Source organism: Leptodactylus fuscus, chromosome 11 (assembly GCF_031893055.1).
Source record: "Leptodactylus fuscus isolate aLepFus1 chromosome 11, aLepFus1.hap2, whole genome shotgun sequence".
NCBI lineage: Eukaryota > Metazoa > Chordata > Amphibia > Anura > Leptodactylidae > Leptodactylus > Leptodactylus fuscus.
This window is the reverse complement of record NC_134275.1, coordinates 61,591,812-61,611,715: the sequence shown is the minus strand read 5'-3', so window position 1 is coordinate 61,611,715 and position 19,904 is coordinate 61,591,812. Positions and strand designations below refer to the sequence as shown.

The 19,904-nt window shown below is 46.8% G+C and overlaps 1 protein-coding gene across 1 annotated transcript in view; it reads left to right on the top strand.

Annotated features, from left to right (window-relative positions):
• The window catches only part of LPAR4 (lysophosphatidic acid receptor 4), a 169,930-nt gene that overhangs the window by 71,890 nt on the left and 78,136 nt on the right, over window positions 1-19,904 (top strand). The gene's annotated exons all lie outside the window — the stretch shown is intronic.

Here is a 19,904-nt window from a genome sequence, read left to right as displayed (position 1 = left end):
TGCAGGGGCCACTATGGGGCATAATACTGTGTGCAGGGGCCACTATGGGGGATAATACTGTGTGCAGGGGCCACTATGGGGGATAATACTGTGTGCAGGGGCCACTATGGGACATAATACTGTGTGCAGGGACCACTATGGGACATAATACTGTGTGCAGGGGCCACTATGGGGCGTTATAGTGTGTGCAGGGGCCACTATGGGGCATAATACTGTGTGCAGGGACTGCTATAGGGCATAATACTGTGTGCAGGGGCCACTATGGGGCATAATAGTGTGTGCAGGGGCCACTATGGGACATAATACTGTGTGCAGGAGCCACTATGGGGCATAATACTGTGTGCAGGGGTTATTATGGGGCGTTATAATGTGTGCAGGGGCCACTATGGGGCATAATACTGTGTGCAGGGGTTATTATGGGGCGTTATAATGTGTGCAGGGGCCACTATGGGGAATAATACTGTGTGCAGGGGTTATTATGGGGCGTTATAATGTGTGCAGGGGCCACTATGGGGTATAATACTGTGTGCAGGGGTTATTATGGGGCGTTATAATGTGTGCAGGGGCCACTATGGGGAATAATACTGTGTGCAGGGGCCACTATGGGGCATAATACTGTGTGCAGGGACTGCTATAGGGCATAATACTGTGTGCAGGGGCCACTATAGGGCATAATACTGTGTGCAGGGGCCACTATGGGGCATAATACTGTGTGCAGGGGCCACTATGGGGCATAATACTGTGTGCAGGGGCCACTATGGGGGATAATACTGTGTGCAGGGGACACTATGGGGGATAATACTGTGTGCAGGGGCCACTATGGGGGATAATACTGTGTGCAGGGGACACTATGGGGGATAATACTGTGTGCAGGGGCCACTATGGGGCATAATTCTGTGTGCAGGGGCCACTATGGGGGATAATACTGTGTGCAGGGGCCACTATGGGGGATAATACTGTGTGCAGGGGCTACTATGGGGCATAATACTGTGTGCAGGAGCCACTATGGGGAATAATACTGTGTGCAGAGGCCACTATGGGGGATAATACTGTGTGCAGGGACCATTATAGGGCATTATAGTGTATGCAAGGACCACTATGGGGCATAATACTGTATGCAGGGGCCACTATGGGGCATAATACTGTGTGCAAGCACATATGTGTAGTGTGTAGATTCTCCTCGTACTGTGACATCACTGTGTGAATTATTCTTTTCCTGTGACATCACTATGCGCACTATTTACCATGTGCACTAATGTGACATTACTATGTATATTATCCTTGTACTGTGACATCACTCTGTATATTATAAGCTGTTATATGTGTGTACATGAGATGTAACATAAGCACAGATTACCTGGGATCTTTAGGGTCTAGATTAGAGGTCGGGGCAGAGTGCGCTTGACAAGTCTGTGCACAGGTTGTATATTATCTGGATTGTTGCATTAGTAGAATGTTAGTGTGTATTTCTTTATAACTAGTGTATACAGTATGAATTTGACCCGTCGTGCAGCAATCTTTAGCGTAATATACACAGGCTATATAACATTCCATACTCAGCATATAACCTGTTAACGTTCAAGTGGGCCCCTGAACCTAAACACAGTCTTCTGACCTTCACCAGCAACCAAGTGAGAACATCTCAGCATTAAGCATTGCCTTAAGATTCCTGAAACCATTCTAGATACTAATGGAAAGAACATCTGAGAACGGGCACATTGCATTTTGGAGAATGTCTTTTTTGTGATCTCACAATAAAGATTCCAAGGTTTCACGAAGAAACAGGCGGCTAGCACGCAGGGAGTCACAGAACCAGAAGATGAGAAGCAGATGCCTTCAACAGCTGTACAACACAAACACCGCAAACACAAGAGGAGGAAATATGTAGCATGCAATAAAACATGCCATCTTGTGCTTCTATGCACTTACAATGGAATTTGTCATGCAAGCGGCTAAGAGTCTTCAAACATAGAGAAGAGCCTCAAGCAAAGATCTGGAAGTGCAGTCCATGGAGGGTTCACATGACGCAAGCAGATCTGCATACTGCTCCCCTGTCCCTTATTCCAAAGCAGACACAGCTTTTAGCAATTTATAATATGGAGATTATATTCCAGGAAACCGTCATATTTTATGACTACACAAATCCACTGTCTATGTATATATATATATATATATATATACACTGCTCTTGCTGCCTCTCCCTGACGTCTACTAATGGGCTAGCTTGAAACATTAGATTTATACAGTTTGCATATAGTACATTTAATCCACATAAAAAGTTGAGCAACTTTGTAAGTAAGGGCTCATTGGTCACCCTAAAATAATTCCCCGCAATGTAATCCTGACTTGTGTAGTGAATGTTGTAGTCAGATACTTTGCCAGCCCGAAAACACTCCGACACACTTGTCACAACAGAATCAGGTTCAAACCTACAGTACGTCAGAATGAGAGCGGTGTAAATCAGTACTGTATTCTCTAAGGGTATGTTCACACTCAGTGGTGTAACTAGGAATGGCAGGGCCCCAACGTGAGCATTTGACACCACCCCCAAAGACCCTGACCGACACCCCTCCGTATTCCTGCACACAGTATTATGCCCCATAGTGGCCCCTGGACATAGTATTATGCCCCATAGTGGCCCCTGCACACAGTATTATGCCCCATAGTGGCCCCTGCACACAGTATTATGCCCCATAGTGGCCCCTGCACACAGTATTATCCCCCATAGTGGCCCCTGCACACAGTATTATGCCCCATAGTGGCCCCTGCACACAGTATTATGTCCCTCAGTGGCCCCTGCACACAGTATTATGCCCCATAGTGGCCCCTGCACACAGTATTATGCCCCATAGTGACCCCTGCACACAGTATTATGCCCCATAGTGGCCCCTGCACACAGTATTATGCCCCATAGTGGCCCCTGCACACAGTATTATGCCCCATAGTGACCCCTGCACACAGTATTATGCCCCATAGTGGCCCCTGCACACAGTATTATGCCCCATAGTGACCCCTGCACACAGTATTATGCCCCATAGTGGCCCCTGCACACAGTATTATGCCCCATAGTGACCCCTGCACACAGTATTATGCCCCATAGTGGCCCCTGCACACAGTATTATGCCCCATAGTGACCCCTGCACACAGTATTACAGTATTATGTCCCATAGTGGCCCCTGCACACAGCATTACTCCAGCAGGTAATGGGCCCATGGTAATGGGTTTCTGTGTATCGGCGCTATTCCGATCAATTAATCTTTAATATGACTTTACCCCCAGACTGAGTTTTTCGTTTTGCCTGGTGTAACCCTTTAAATAAATTACTGTTTTTTGTTACGATAAGTAATGTAGCGCCTAACCTCTTTTTATACATACATTCAATTTTGTGGTGTTTCTTCAGTACCGTAAACTGTAAGACGTCCATAAGACTCGCTGCATTAAGACAGGTGTCTTCTGTTTCAGTTATTTTGTGGTTATTTTTCTGCAAAAATGTTCCATACATAGAACAAAGTGTCAAAGAAATAACAAACTTAAACCGTCTGCATTTATTGGGGACACTGTGAAGCTTCATTCTTCCTGTTTCCCAGGCAGGGATCATATCGACAGGATCTGGTCTCGTGCTTTTATATTGGCCTAGTATAAATAGACGTTATTTTTCACCATCTTAAGGGCTCAATGCACGCTTTCCAAGGGCGATCTCTAATAGTAAGTGCTATTAATATTAGAGATAAAGTAAACATGCCTGGGATGAATAATGAGGAAGTATACGAGATTTTGTATATCAGGACTCCCATAGCGCTTTAGGATGTGCCATAGATCTCAAAGACTCCATATGTAAGGGGGGAGGAGGAAGGGAAAGACACGGCAGCCGACTGGCTACCGGGGCTCTTGCAGGAACTTTTAGGATACAGCGGTTCCACGGACAGGCACAACCACACCAGACACGAAGTAAGAAATATAAATTTTACTCTATACCCTTTTGGGGTGAACTCCAGGCTAACAGGCCTGATGAAATCAATAATTACAAGACACTCAGCCGAGGGCTGAGACCCCTGAGTGACACTGCACCGTGACCTAATATGTCAGAACTAGTGAACTATGCCTTTAACTAGCGGCTACATATATATAGCAGCTGCAATTTACCTATTAATACCAAGCTAACAAAACAATGTAAGTATGCAGAGGAAGATCACCTGCGGTGTCACACTGGGGTTAACAATATCACAGTTTACTATTTAACTTACCCACTCCCCAATATCCACATTTCAACACACTACCCCAACCCTGCAGGGAGGACTTCAGCAACCGGTTTTGTTTTATCAGAAGTTGGTGCTTAGCTGCACAAGTCTTAGTGAAACAAATAACTCCTCTTATGATGTACTTCTGGTACTATAATCCAGGATATAGTGTCTCTTTTGAATAGCAGGACAACACGTGCTGTATCTCCGTTTAGATAGAACTCGCTTTAAAGCAAAATGGCCGGAACCAGTCTATGCTAGGTTTTTGGCGCCAAAAAAAAAAAAACTATTTACTGCGTGTATACACTATTCACCCTTATGAAAGGTGAATCGGAGCTCCGCTTACCCGGGTTAGCAAGGGGGCGAACAGTCAGATGGACTTTCCGAAGGAAACAGGAATTTCTTTGCCTCCAGGCAACTGGAACACGGTGTCACAAGGGCTGGTCCTTCTTGTCATCCGCTCCGCGGCGTCTGCACAGCAATCGTCTCCAACTCTCCTGACATGGGAACCAGCAACAGGTTCGGGCTTCTCCAGAGCTGGCCCTGGCCTGAAACAAGCGTTGCAGGGCAGCGGATGGCAATGGATTGTCCCTCAGATCTCTCACTGCTCACAGCCAGCTTCTTCTCCCCCACTACAGCAGTCCACTTCCTGAACTCGTCACTTCCTGGTTTTTCCTTTACCTAACACAGCGGCATCTTGTGGTCAAAAAGAATTACTACAATAGAATTTTTCATTACCGAAACATCTCCTTTTACCACTGCTATTATCACATCACACACTTGTCAGTGAGAAGTGTTCTGAGACTGTATAGCATTAGTCACCCCGTGACACACCACCCCACTAGAGGTCGGCGTCCTCGACAGACCTCCCCAGACAAACTCATCCTGGGCGTATCGCTGTGGGGGAACCCCAGCATTAGACCTTGGCGTTCTGCGTAAAGTCGGGGCATCAGTCACTTCATTCCCACAGGTCGGCTCAGGTTCCTGTACAGGAGCAGCCATTAGTGTCGTCCCCTCCCGTGGAGGTAAGATCACCACGGCTGGAACCGTTTCAGACATGGGAACTGGTACATCCCACCACTCATCGGGATCAATCTGTGCAGCAGGTGTGAAGGTTGGGGCTGTCGGATTCAACCGATGCACCTCAGTCTCCGTTGTGGGAGTCTCTGAATTACAAGGTCTGAGCATATTACGGTGAAGAGTCCGGGTAACTCCTTCACCCCTTTCAGGCTCTATCTCATACACTGGTCCGTCAGGGATGACCCTTCGTTTTACTCGATATGGCATTGCCTCCCACCGATCATCCAACTTTCCCGAGGGTCTCTTGGCCCTTACTAACACCCTGTCCCCAGGTTGGAAGGGTTCATGTTGAACCGGGGTCTTGTCTGGGTGACTGGACAGTCGGGTTTTGTCAATCACCAATCGGTGTATGGTCTGCAGTTTTCGACGGTGTAGTTCTACCCAGTCATCGGGCGAGCGAGCGCCCTCTCTCTCAGGATTTGTCAAGTTCAATTCTTCAATCTCCCGTCCGGGATGCCCAAACAGCATCAGGTATGGCGTGTAGCCGGTGGTACTATGGACCCGATTATTATAGGCCCAGAGCAACTCAGCTAAGCTCTCTGGCCACCGAGCTTTTTGATCTTTCTCCAACGTTCGCAACATCTGAAGGAGGGTGCGATTGAATCGCTCACAGGCCCCATTCCCCTCTGGGTGATAAGGAGTCGTCCGGGATCTGTGGATACCATACACCCGATACAACTCCGACATGAGCCGCCCCTGAAAACATGCCCCCTGATCTGAGTGAATACGAGTGGGGCACCCATACACTTGGATGAAGTGCTTACACACAGCCCTGGCGGCAGACTCGGCAGTCTGATCTTTCGTAGCTACTGCTACTGCAAACTTGGTAAAGTGATCGGTCATTACCAAACAGTACTGATGTCCGCTGTTGGAGTGTCCTATCAGGATATAATCAATCATCAGCACCTCCAACGGCGCAGTGGTCCTAATCGTCTGAGTGGGGGCCCTTTGTTCTGGGGGTTTAGCGAGCTCACAGGCCCTGCAGGCTTGGCACACGTCCTGCACTGTCTGCTCAAGACCAGGACAATAGACAAATCGCTGGAGCCACTTGAACGTTTTATCAGGACCAAAGTGGGCCCCTCTCACATGAGCCTCACGGGCAACTTCCCTGGCACTGGTACTTGGTATTACTAGTTGCCATCTCACCTCCAACTCAGTCTCTAAATATACTTTACGGTACAGTAACCCATTCTCACACTTCAGTCTATCCCACTGTTGCATTACTCTTGCCCCCATAGGTGGCAAGCGTTTGCGCTCCATCGGGGTAGGCCACTCCTTTGCCATCACCCACTGCTTGATCTTTCTTAGGGTCACGTCATCATTCTGAGCATATACCCAATCTCCATGGGTTTTCCCAAGCAACACTGGTCGGTCTGTCACCACCCCACTTGTCCGTGCCAGTATCACAAACAAGGGTATTCTACCCAAGTGGGGAACCTCTGAGTCTTCCAACTCTCCATCCTTATCTCGTCCGGAGTCATCCGGCGTCACTCGAGACAGGGCATCCGCATTTGCATTTTCTCTACCGGATCGGTACTTGATCTTGTACTTGTACCTGGACAACCTGGCCATCCATCGCTGCTCCAAAGCACCCAACTTTGCATTGTCTAGGTGCGCCAAGGGATTGTTGTCGGTCATAACAGTCACTTCCGCTCCTGTCAAGTATTCTGAGAATTTCTCCGTCATGGCCCACACTAGGGCCAGTAGTTCCAGCTTGAATGAACTATAGTTGTCAAAGTTCCTCTCTGTCTCCCTCAGGGACCGGCTTCCATAGGCTATGACCCTCTCACGGCCATCTTGTTCTTGGGCGAGCACCGCACCTAGGCCATGGAGACTCCCATCTGTGTATAACATGAAGGGCTTGTCAAACTGCGCATAGGCGAGTATTGGTGCACTCGTCAGGGCTTCCTTCAACTCCTCGAACGCCTGTTGTTGTTTCTCTCCCCATGGAATGGGCTGGTTCTTTGGCCCCCGGGAGGTCCCCCTCAGCAATTCGTTCAGCGGTCCTGCCTTCTTTGAAAAATTTCTTATGAAGCGCCGGTAATATCCAGCTAGGCCCAAGAATGCGCGAAGTTCCCTGAGGGTTCTTGGGACAGGCCAGCGTTGTACCGCTTCCACCTTGCTGCTTGCCGGTTGCACCCCCTCAGCAGAGACAATATGCCCCAGGTACTCAATCTGTGTCTGGAACAGCTGGCACTTCTTGGGCTTGACCTTGAGCCCATGCTCCATCAGGCGCTTCAGGACTTGTCTCAGCCTCTGAAGATGTTGTTCGAAGGACGATCCGAAGACCACAATATCGTCCAGATAGATGAGCACTGACTCAAAGTTTAGGTCACCAAGACAATACTCCATGAGTCTTTGGAACGTGCCGGGGGCATTGGACAATCCAAAGGGCATCCTTCTGAACTCATACAAGCCCATCGGCAAGATGAACGCTGTTTTCTGTCTGTCTTCTGCTGCCATTGGCACTTGCCAGTATCCGCTCGCCAGGTCTAGGGATGAGAAGTATTTCGCCTTTCCCAATGCGGATAAGGATTCCTCGATCCGCGGCAAGGGATAAGAGTCTCTCACTGTCTTTGCGTTCAGCTTCCGGTAGTCGACACAGAAGCGTAAGGTGCCGTCTTTTTTTCGGACCAGCACCACCGGGGCAGCCCACGGACTCTGACTTGGTTGTACCACGCCATTATCCAACATTTGATGTAACATCTCCTTCACTTCTTGGTACATGTTTGGTGGGATCTGTCGATACCTTTCACGGATTGGGGCCGTGTTCCCGGTCGGTATTCGGTGCTCGATAGCAGACGTACAGCCAAAGTCTTCGTCATGCCTAGAAAATGCAGCTTGGAACTCCCATAGGGTCTCTTCCACTAGCCGTACTTGGTCTGGACTCAAAGAGGGACGGTTTATTCCCATCATTTCCAGGATCTTCCTCCCATTCCACTCGGGCGTGGGTTTTTCAGGTTGATCCATCTGTACCGCCAAGGTCCAAACGTCCCCTCTCTCTTCCCTAAGAGTAAAGGGTCTTCTCCGGGCTGTCTCACCCTGGTGTAGGAAGACTCTGGCGACCTTGACTCTCCTTGGTAGGGTCACTTCATGATCCTGTAGATTCACGCACCGCACCGGCACTCGCCCGTTTCGGACTGTGGCCACCACTCGCCCAAACATCACACCAGTTATCTCTTCACACCGCTCTACCGGTTCCAGCTCGACATCCAATCCGTCCACATTCAGATTGGTCCCCACAGGCAACATCAATGTCCGTTCCTGCCGGGGAGGTATTTTTACGGGCGCACCATTCGGGGTATACACCGCCCCCAGCCGGTGGTTTTCAGGGAGTCCCTTCTGGATTCGGCAAGTCTGGACAATTTGCCGGAAAACTTGCTGTGTTGGCCTATGTGCCGTAGTCCGCTTCCAGTACTCCGGTCCTTTCTTGGTGAAAAGCACGTGGTTCAGGTCTCGCAACACATTCATGCCTAGAATCACCGGGACCTCCGGCAAGTAGGTAGACTTGACAAGGATAACTCCCTTGACTCCTAATTCTTGGCCACAGGCCCGAAGCCGCATCCAGACTACCCCATGTACAGGGATAGTTCCATTATCTGCCGCTCTCAGTCGGATAACCATTCCGGTGTTTGGTCGCATAAGGTGGCCATGATGCCGTTCAAAATAGTCTAAGGGCATTGTTGTCACTTCAGAACCCGTATCCACTAGGCAGGGGACCTTCTTTCCCTCAAAACTCACTTCCAGCACGGGGCTTTTTGCGATCAAATCATGTGGGCTTTTTGGAGCACTTGGGCCCCCTGATACCCCCGCGGTGCGCCCTCTTATCGCGGAGGTCTCCCGTTTAACGGCGGTGAGTTGCTGGGCCTGGCCCTTCTCGGTCCTGGGCAGTTCCTTGAGATATGCCCGAACTCTTGACATTGCCAACATTGAACATTGCTATAGTCCCACTCCCGAGGTGGTGGCCTTTGTCGCAGTTGGGGGTCAGGAGGAGAGCGATACCACGGCCGTGATGGAGATGGCCTTCCCTGTGGTTCCTCTGTTTGCCACATGGGGGGTCTTGCTGAGCATTGACATGGGGGCCCGTCTGAGGGAGTTGGTAACGGGTTCCCAGCAGCAGGAGTCTGTACCCTACTCTGCACCTGGCTCAATTGTTGGGTTAGCGCATCTATAGTACGCTGCATTTCTCTCATCTGGGCCTCTGTCTCACCCCCTACAGCATTGGTCATCACCCTTCCAGCTCTCTGCATGGCGACCTGACCCACCTCTGGCTCCTCCATTTGAGTCCTGGCGATGGTCTCCTCCAGAATCTGGACAAAGGTCAGGGTCTTGTCCGCCAGCACGCGGTTCTGTAGTTCCCGCCTCACCGTACTCAAACATAATTCCCGAATAAAATAGTCCCTCAACAGCTCGTCATCTTCCTCAGGGGCACGCTGGGCGTGGGATTCGGCCCTCCGGACATCAGCTAACAACCCCTGTAGTTCATTAGCATACTCAGGGACGGTCTCCCCCTCCCTCTGTCTCCGATTAACAAACCGGGCAAGTAAATCAACTGACGGGGCACGGTTCCCGTAAACCTTCTCCAACCTGTTTACTACGTCTGTCACCGTACTCCTCTGGGACTCTGGCAGTAATGTGATTGTCCGTCGGGCATTCCCTTCCAGAGCATTTATCGCTACCTCCGGTTGGAGTTCGGGGGCTAGATTACACAGTTTAATCGCACTCCTCAGTCGTTCAGTCCAATCGGTCAGCAACATGTTATGTCCGTCAAATTTAGTCAGTTGGTTTAAGATGGCACCTGCTGGTAAACACCTGACTGGGGCTGTCGGTGCAAGGGTAGGTGCAACAGGCGGGAGGACAGCACCTACAGCCACCCCGCCATTAGGCACACGGTCCGCGTCCACCAAGGGCGCGTCCCCAGATGCGTTGTCCATGTCCATGGTGGCACCGTATCCTGCCGACTACGCCAAAAATGTAAGGGGGGAGGAGGAAGGGAAAGACACGGCAGCCGACTGGCTACCGGGGCTCTTGCAGGAACTTTTAGGATACAGCGGTTCCACGGACAGGCACAACCACACCAGACACGAAGTAAGAAATATAAATTTTACTCTATACCCTTTTGGGGTGAACTCCAGGCTAACAGGCCTGATGAAATCAATAATTACAAGACACTCAGCCGAGGGCTGAGACCCCTGAGTGACACTGCACCGTGACCTAATATGTCAGAACTAGTGAACTATGCCTTTAACTAGCGGCTACATATATATAGCAGCTGCAATTTACCTATTAATACCAAGCTAACAAAACAATGTAAGTATGCAGAGGAAGATCACCTGCGGTGTCACACTGGGGTTAACAATATCACAGTTTACTATTTAACTTACCCACTCCCCAATATCCACATTTCAACACACTACCCCAACCCTGCAGGGAGGACTTCAGCAACCGGTTTTGTTTTATCAGAAGTTGGTGCTTAGCTGCACAAGTCTTAGTGAAACAAATAACTCCTCTTATGATGTACTTCTGGTACTATAATCCAGGATATAGTGTCTCTTTTGAATAGCAGGACAACACGTGCTGTATCTCCGTTTAGATAGAACTCGCTTTAAAGCAAAATGGCCGGAACCAGTCTATGCTAGGTTTTTGGCGCCAAAAAAAAAAAAACTATTTACTGCGTGTATACACTATTCACCCTTATGAAAGGTGAATCGGAGCTCCGCTTACCCGGGTTAGCAAGGGGGCGAACAGTCAGATGGACTTTCCGAAGGAAACAGGAATTTCTTTGCCTCCAGGCAACTGGAACACGGTGTCACAAGGGCTGGTCCTTCTTGTCATCCGCTCCGCGGCGTCTGCACAGCAATCGTCTCCAACTCTCCTGACATGGGAACCAGCAACAGGTTCGGGCTTCTCCAGAGCTGGCCCTGGCCTGAAACAAGCGTTGCAGGGCAGCGGATGGCAATGGATTGTCCCTCAGATCTCTCACTGCTCACAGCCAGCTTCTTCTCCCCCACTACAGCAGTCCACTTCCTGAACTCGTCACTTCCTGGTTTTTCCTTTACCTAACACAGCGGCATCTTGTGGTCAAAAAGAATTACTACAATAGAATTTTTCATTACCGAAACATCTCCTTTTACCACTGCTATTATCACATCACACACTTGTCAGTGAGAAGTGTTCTGAGACTGTATAGCATTAGTCACCCCGTGACACATACAATAGGAGGAGCCTCCTGCTGTGCTCGCCCCTTCTGAGAAATGTGGATTGTATGATCTACCAGAATGGTAAAAGGAAGTGTCAACAGCTTTGACCATTTTCTTTTTTTTTTTTTTTTTTTAGAAACTGTTCGTCTGCTATTTTTGAACGCTTGATATTTAAAAGGCTTGTACAGTGGTGCAATCTTTTTGAAAAATCGGTCGACCCTTATTTTTATTCCTGCACAATCCTTTGAAGCATTGTCCTAAAAACTAAACAGGTCTAAGGCGTCTACATTAACATGCCCTATTAATGTAGACCACCACAGTGTAAGCTCTGATTGCATCAATACTGCAAGGGTAAGGAAGAGTTTGCCACGATGCTCTGTCGCGCCAGAACACTCCCCCCATGCACCCTTGGCTCATTTGTATAGGAACAAATGTAGCATCAACCATCCATTCTATGAACAAATAATAGTACTGAAGTCCTGATTCTGAGCACTATAAGGTACTGGGGCTGGTTTTATACAATTGGGTGCTGACACACTCCCTTTATAGGGTGACACTTCAATAGATTTCAAAACACAGCTTCCTTGCACCAGAATAAGAACTCATTAGCATATCCATAGCCAAATATCAGAATGGCCGAACTCCAACACTCAGCACCCCATAAAGAGATGGTGGTGCTCAGACAAGCTTTGTGGCCTTCTGATTGAATACCATTGATATCAGGGCCGGCTCCAGGTTGTTATGGGCCCTTGGGTGACAGAGCCTCAGTGGGCCCCCTTGTAAAGGAGGTGGGGGAGTTGAGACACTGTGCGTGAGTGACAGATGAAGTGAGTGACGTCACGCAGGAGTGTGGCGTCACCAACGCCATACCTCCCAATTTTTAAAAAGTAGAAAGGGGTAAAATGTGCAGCGCGCCGTGGCAAGTTTGGCCCCTCCCACTTTCATGTTGACTCCGCCCATTCTCATTTATTTATCATGTGCTCCCACACAGTATAATCCTCCTACAGTCACCCGTAAATTATATGCCCCCCCTCCATCTCTCCCCCAGTTTCCTATACACCCTTCCTTTGCCCCCAGTTTCATGCCCCCCCTCCATCTTTGTCCCCAGTTTCATCACGTTCTCCCCTTCATCTGCTCACAGTTTCATGTCCCCCGTCTCTGCCCCAGTGTCATGCTGTTCCACCCTCCCATTTGCCCCAGTGTCATGCCATTCCCCGCCTCCCCTTCATTTGCCCCCCCAGTTTCATTGGGCCCCATCCGTCTCTGTCCCCAGTTTCATGCCGTTCTCTCCCCACCCCCTTCATCTGCCCCAGTGTCATGCCGTTCCCCCCTCCCCTTCATTTGCCCCCCAGTTTCATTGGGCCCCCCGATCTCTGTCCCCAGTTTCATGCCGTTCTCTCCCCACCCCCTTCATCTGCCCCAGTGTCATGCCGTTCCCCCCCTCCCCTTCATTTGCCCCCCAGTTTCATGGGCCCCCTTCATTATGTTCCACCTTAATATTTAATACAAAACAAACACTTACACTCACCTTCCATCACTCCCACGACGCTCCTCTCTCCGCTCTCCCACTCCAGTCACATAGGCGATTAAAGCAGGAGCTGTGAGCTCAGCTCCTGCTTTAAAGCTGCAACCCGGCTTGCGTGTGTAAGTGCGATGTGATGACGTCATCGCGCCTACACACGCACGCCAGGCCACAGCTTTAAAGCAGGAGCTGCTTTAATCGCTTATGTATTCAGCTCATCGGCGTCCGACGGACCTATGAAGAGGAAGCAGAGCAAGCCCAAATACCAAGGTCAATTTAAATAGCTTATCGGTGGAAATTGATGGTATTAGACCCTACCCTCCAATCTGATATTGGACCCATTGTATGGATAACTAATATTAAGCTCTTGGAAAACCCTTTTGGAATCACTGGTTCCAAATAGGGAATCTATAACATGGTCCTACGACATCCAACACATGCCATTTGAGATGGTCATGCAGTATATTGTGGTAGATCAGTTGGCACCCATAGTCTCTCGGGGCTAGGTTATGACTCCCCTCTAGTTACTTCTTTAGTTCTGCCTATAAGTTTTAACATTAAACCCTGAGAAAAGATTGTTCAATTAAAGGGATTCTATCATTAGAATCCCTTTTTTCAGTACTACCATGTTGCATTAGCCTTAAGAAAGGCTATTCTTTCCTTACCTTTAGAATTCTTTTCCACACCGCCATTCTGGTGATATTCCCGGTTTTCTACATATGCAAATGAGTCTGCAGACAGCACAGGGGGCGGGCCTCCTGCACTCAAGCAACACTGGTAGTGTCCCCTGTGCTGCTTGAAGACTCTCCAGTGACGCACTTCTTCTGCAGCCGCGTACATCGTCCGATGTCTTCTTCCGCATAAGTGATGTCGTCACAGAGCTACTGAGCATGCTCAGTATGCTCATGTAGTGGCGTAGAAAAATGGCCGAAAAGACATGCACAGTCTTGTCCACCTTTTTTTGTGTCCTCTACATGAGTAAACACAGTCTCGCCAGAAGAAGAAGCAGGAGGCGTGCGCGGCTGTAGAAGAAGATGGGCGTCGTTGGAGAGTCTTGAGGCAGCACACGGGGTGCCCCCTGTACTACTTGAGTGCAGGAGGCCCGCCCCCTGTGCTGTCGGGAGACTCATTTGCAAACCGGGAATATCATTGGAACGGCGGCGCGGAGAAGAATTCTAAAGGTAGGGGAAGAATAGCCTTTCTTATGGTTATTCCGACATGGTGGCATTGAAAAAAGGGATTCTAATGATAGAATCCCTTTAACCCCTTAGCGACCCTTGACGTAACTGTACGTCATGGGTCGCATGGGGATGTATGGAGCGAGCTCACACGCTGAGCTCGCTCCATACACGGCAGATGCCGGCTGTATAATACAGCCAGGACCTGCCACTAACAGCAGCGGTCGGTGCCCGAGCCGATCGCTGCTGTTAACCCTTTACACACTGCGGTCAAACGTGACCGCAGTGTGTAAACGGCGCCGGCGGCATGGGCGCCGCCATGTTTCCCCGATCGCCGCCCTCCTGAACGTCACATGAGGGCGGTGATCAGTTGCTATGACAGCCGGAAGCCTATTGAAGGCTTCCAGGCTTGTCTCTGCACTAGATCTATTAGACGATGCCAGAGGCAGCCTCTAATAGAAGTGCTGGGATTCTGCTATTCACTGCAGTACTGTAGTATTGCAGTGAATAGTATGAGCGATCAGACTCCCTAGGTTTCAAGGTACCTAAGGGGTCTGATCATAAATGTAACAGAAGAAAAAAAAAAGTTTTTAAAAGTATTAAAAAAATAAAAAAAATATAAAAGTTCAAATCACCCCCCTTTCCCTAGATTAGCTATAAAAGTAATTAAAGAACATTAAACATAAACATATTAGGTATCCCCGCGCTCCAAAATGCCCGAACTATTAGAATATTAAAACATTTCTCCCGTACTGCGAACGGCGTAGCGGCAAAAAAAATAAAAACAGCCAAAAAGCGTTTTTTTCAACACTTTGCCTCCTATAAAAAATTTAATAAAAAGTGATCAAACCATCAGAGCTTTCCCCAAATGGTATCAATAGAAACGTCATCTTGTCCTGCATAAAAAGACACCACAACCAGCTCCATACATGGAAATATGAAAAAGTTACAGGTGTTAGAACATGATGACACAATTTTTTTTTTCTATTTTGCAAAGTTTATCATTTTTTTTTAAAAGTATCAAAACATTTCAAATACTATATAAATTTGGTATCACCGCGTTCGTACTGACACGTAGAACACAGGTAACATGTCATTTGTACCAAACAGTGAACGCTGTAAAAATTAAACCCATAAGAAAATGGCGCAAATGCATTTTTTCTCCAATTGCACCTCATTCTGAATTTTTTCCAGCTTCACAGTACATTGCACAGCATATTGAATGGTGCCATTACAAAGTACAATTTGTCCCGCAAACAATAAGCCATCATGTGACTCTGTGAACTGAAAAATGAAAAAGTTATGGCTCTTGAAATGTGAGGAGGGAAAAACGAAAATGCGAAACCAAAAAATGGCCTGGTCCTTAAGGGGTTAAGAGACTTCAGCTTATGACAAACATGTCCCACAACAACATTATCGATATTACCACTTATACATTTAGATCCAAACAAGTGTGACCACTGGCTGTTTCCTCAATATGGGCATTGGACCATGGTTTGTGGACCCCTGGACCAGCAGGGTTTTTTGGCGATCTAAGGGCATTTTACCCTACACCACAATTAATTCCTCTGTGAAATATTGTTAAGCGTCCCATTTTTGATATTTGTAGAGAACTAGCCGAATACAGAATGTTTGCTTAGCATAGAAGCACCTGCGGGGCAGATTTCAAGCAGGAAATAGATGTTTTTATAGCTTGTCGATTTCAGATAGTCTTACAATGGCAACGTTTTATAAGACAAACCACACACTGAGCAATGTGCTGCTATTAAGGTGTGGTTGTAAGACCCCCTTTGAATCTATTAGTCTGGGAATGAGAGCAGAGGAAATATGTTTCTATACTTTGTATTCCTCAGTTACCACAATATTATTTCTGGGTAACCTGGACGCCTTTATTTTTATTGAACTGAGGTTTTAGCCACTCGGATTGAACTTAAGCATGTGATAAGTAAATGATGCATGGAACCCAAACCTTAGAATGGAAAAGAAATTGTATAACTGCTGCATTGAGATCATCCAGAGCTGCACTTTTCTGAATCTAGGTTGCTAAATTGCTTAATGTATACATCAATCTATCTCAATAGTACATGTAAATATAGAACAATTTTATCAGGGGAAGTAATACTTGCCAAAATTCTGTTTAGTCTAAAATTGGAGGGGGGAAGAGGGATATGCAGCTGCAGTAACCCTTAGCATGTATGAAAAGTTGGTTATATACTTTCCGTTAGATGGTCGCAATGCAGCTATTTAATTTGTGGTGAAATTTTTTATAAGAATAATTTCATCATCAACATTAAAGGGGTTATCCAGGGACTATGTGAATAATTCATTCCTAATAGGATTTTAGGTGGCACACCCGGGTTGTACTTGACATCGAGTCAGTGATTGGAACCAGCAGCTGGTCCCCAAGTTTCTCTGCCTCCTACCTCCTCTCCTGTGTTCACAGGTACCTCTGGTATGGGGGCTGGTACAGTAAAGACAGCTCCATAGCAGAGCATACTAAGTCTACAAACACGGGAGGCGGAGGAGGTAAAGAATCTCAGGGACTGAATGAACCAAGGATAGAACATGCCCAGAACCCCAAGGTTTGCCTAAAAAGCCCCAAAAGCTATGTATTCACAGAATGCCTGGATAACCTCTTGAATAACTACCCAATTTGGAGGAAAAAAAAACAGCCAATCATGCCCAACACTCTTATTTTTGACCAATCGGTGGGCAAGATTTCCAATTTTGCAAAATTTGCAATAATTTTATGGCCATTTTGGCCAACAAAATTCTATTGTGTATGGCCAGCTTTAGACCCACGTTGGGAAAGTAGAGAGGATGCAGGCAAAGGAAGGCATCTAATTGGCTCCCTTGGTCAAACATCCCAAAAATTTTTTACTAGGAAAAAATTGTACAATGCAGAATATAATTAGCTGTCACCATTAACTACTATCCATTTATCTATAACCTTATCTGTTACTGCCATTGTCTTTGTATTAGAGAGCTAGAAACGGGTTAGATAGAGTCCAATTTTGCCGAAACGATTTGAACCAAAGTTGATTTTTGACCTAGGCCGATGAATCCGAACTGAACCTTTCAAGGTTTGCTCATTAGTAATAATATCACCCTGGTAGGTTTATGCCTATGGTAAATGATATGCAGAAAAGGTGTTATTAGAGACTTATAAACTTCTTCTTTTTTTCTATTTTTGTGGTGACAAGGTGTGAAAAGTAAGATGTCGGGACCTGGCGAGTGGTTTTAACAGGAAATTAACATATACACCTGCTACATGTATTTTTTAGTCTCACCCTGCAATGTCAAAAAGCAGAAATTGACCAAACCATCCTTCAACCCAACCTCTACAGATGTTCCATTACATAACATGCCCTGGAGTCACAGAGCAAAATTTCCAAAAAACATTGGCTCCAACCTTTAAAATGAACGTAACTTACCCTCTGAGGTTAAAGCCAACGCAAAGCGACAATCATCCAAAGTATTCAGTCCATGTAAAATAAGCAAACTTGAAAGACAAGGAGGTCATGGAAAACAAGGCTGTTCTAGTTATCCAAACCTTGGTTTGTTTGAGAATCCAGAATCAACAATATGAAAACTCCACATGACTCTCCACATAATAAACAGTGAATGGCTACGAGACTGTGAACATAGCTATGGGCCAAATTTGTCATTATTCTTCAGCTTTGTCACTTTAATAGGAAATTCACTGTTGTATTTTATGATAGGCATTCATTTTGGATGTGATATGTTGCGGTACATTTCTTTTTGGAAACTTGTCTGAAGAACTAGTGTAGCATATGGTACTTGGACAGATGAGAGGTCATATCTTCAGTTGGTCATCATAAGGTGGATTTCATTGCGTTGTCTCCTGGCCATGCTTGTCAGCATGCCCTCTCTGCCCACAAAACTGTTCTTCCAAGTCATAGGCGCTGGGCGGTCAAGGGATGAGTGAACGTGGATTGATGCAAATTTTACAAAAACTTTGAATTTAAAGTTTTTGTGGATCGCCAACCATAAATTATTGTATGTTTCTTCATATTCCAGAGCATTAACTCCTACTCACCCTCCCTCACCTCTCCAAGGCTCTGCCGTGTCTGGTCTTCTTTCTCAGGCCTTCCCAGCACCTTCCAACTTCCTTTGTGATTCAACGGCTTTGTGTCACCACTGATGACTGTGACTGGTCCTCAGAGGTCACATGGGGAGCATTGACATCATGATGCTAATATGATGATATCCCCATGTGACCATTGAAGTCTCAGCAGTGACCCATGGCTTATGATGTCACAAAGGAGGCCAGAAGATGTTGGAGGTGTCTGGGAAAGAAGACAGGAGTATGGGTGTTTTCAATTGTCTTTCCCCTCTCTGTAGAGACTACAGGGTAGGACTTCTGGTTCGGTTCAAACCAAAACTTGTGGGCAAACCTTGTGACTGATCACTATTCACCCGTCCTTGCCTGTAGGGTGTGGTGGCCCTTTAGGAAATTCTGAACCTTGCAGTCTGCTCCCAGCCCATCTCCTGTACTTCTGGCCATTTTAGAAAGCCATTCCCACAGAATGTTGCCTGAGCAAAAGCTTCTACATGTCTCTCTTGCTGTTTAGCTGTTACCTGACCTCGGGTCTGTTCCTTGTATCTGGTTCAATGCCGCCTGACCCGACCTCGGCTCTTCTCAGCCAAGCATTCTTGTTTTCAATGGGGAGAGGAACGCAAGCAAGCACCTTTCTAAAGAGCAAGAACTAGGGCATGCCGAAATTCATTATACCTGATTCTTCCCTACCGCACCATCATTCAAATCCTTTCTGCTATCACTTTTTATTGAAGAAATATGACCAAAGCGGGAATCCTATACTTAGCTGTATGTTTTTCTATTGTGGGTGAAATGTTCGTTAAATTTTGCAAACAGCAGCCATATAATATTATCTCTGAAGTAAAAGGTGTCTATATATATATATATATATATATATATATATATATATACATATATGGTGCAGATAAGGCGTGCAGTAGTACATCCTGCCACCAAGGTGTGAATATTTATGGTACGTGCTGTTTCGTGCTGGGTCTTCCTGTGGTCTGCTATGCCATTAACCACTTACTGCAAATTATTACAGCATAATAGAGGCAAATATTACATTATTGTATTTTAGATAAGGAAACCAATCTACTATGCTAGGTCATATATAGTCATTGAAAACTGAATGGATGTAGACCAGAATGCTAGGTTCACACTTGCATTCGGGTTTCCATTCTTTAGGTCTACTTGGGGACACGAGAAACGGAAACCCTACCCACTTAAAAGCAGTTACCTGCGGAAACCCACTGAACCGATAGACTATAATGGGGTCTGCTGGGTTTTTGCCCAAAATTGACAAAAAGTCAATATTTAGGTCATGTTCACATCATAATGATGACCTCCATTGGCCATAGCGTACAGTACTTCCAGGGAAAAAGTCAACATAAGGCAAGTGATAGAAACATTAAAAGTGCAAGTGCACATCGATTTTGGCCAGTGCAGGGACATTTATCTGATATTGGTGAGCCATAAACCCAATGAAGTCATTGATAAGAGTCCGTCTTCTACACTGACGCTATAATCCGCCATTTTGTATTGCTATTGTGTCTGACTCTTATGTACTGCCTTGTCAATGACTTGTGGTCCTTCATCTTGTCTCCGGCTTTCTTTTTTGCATAT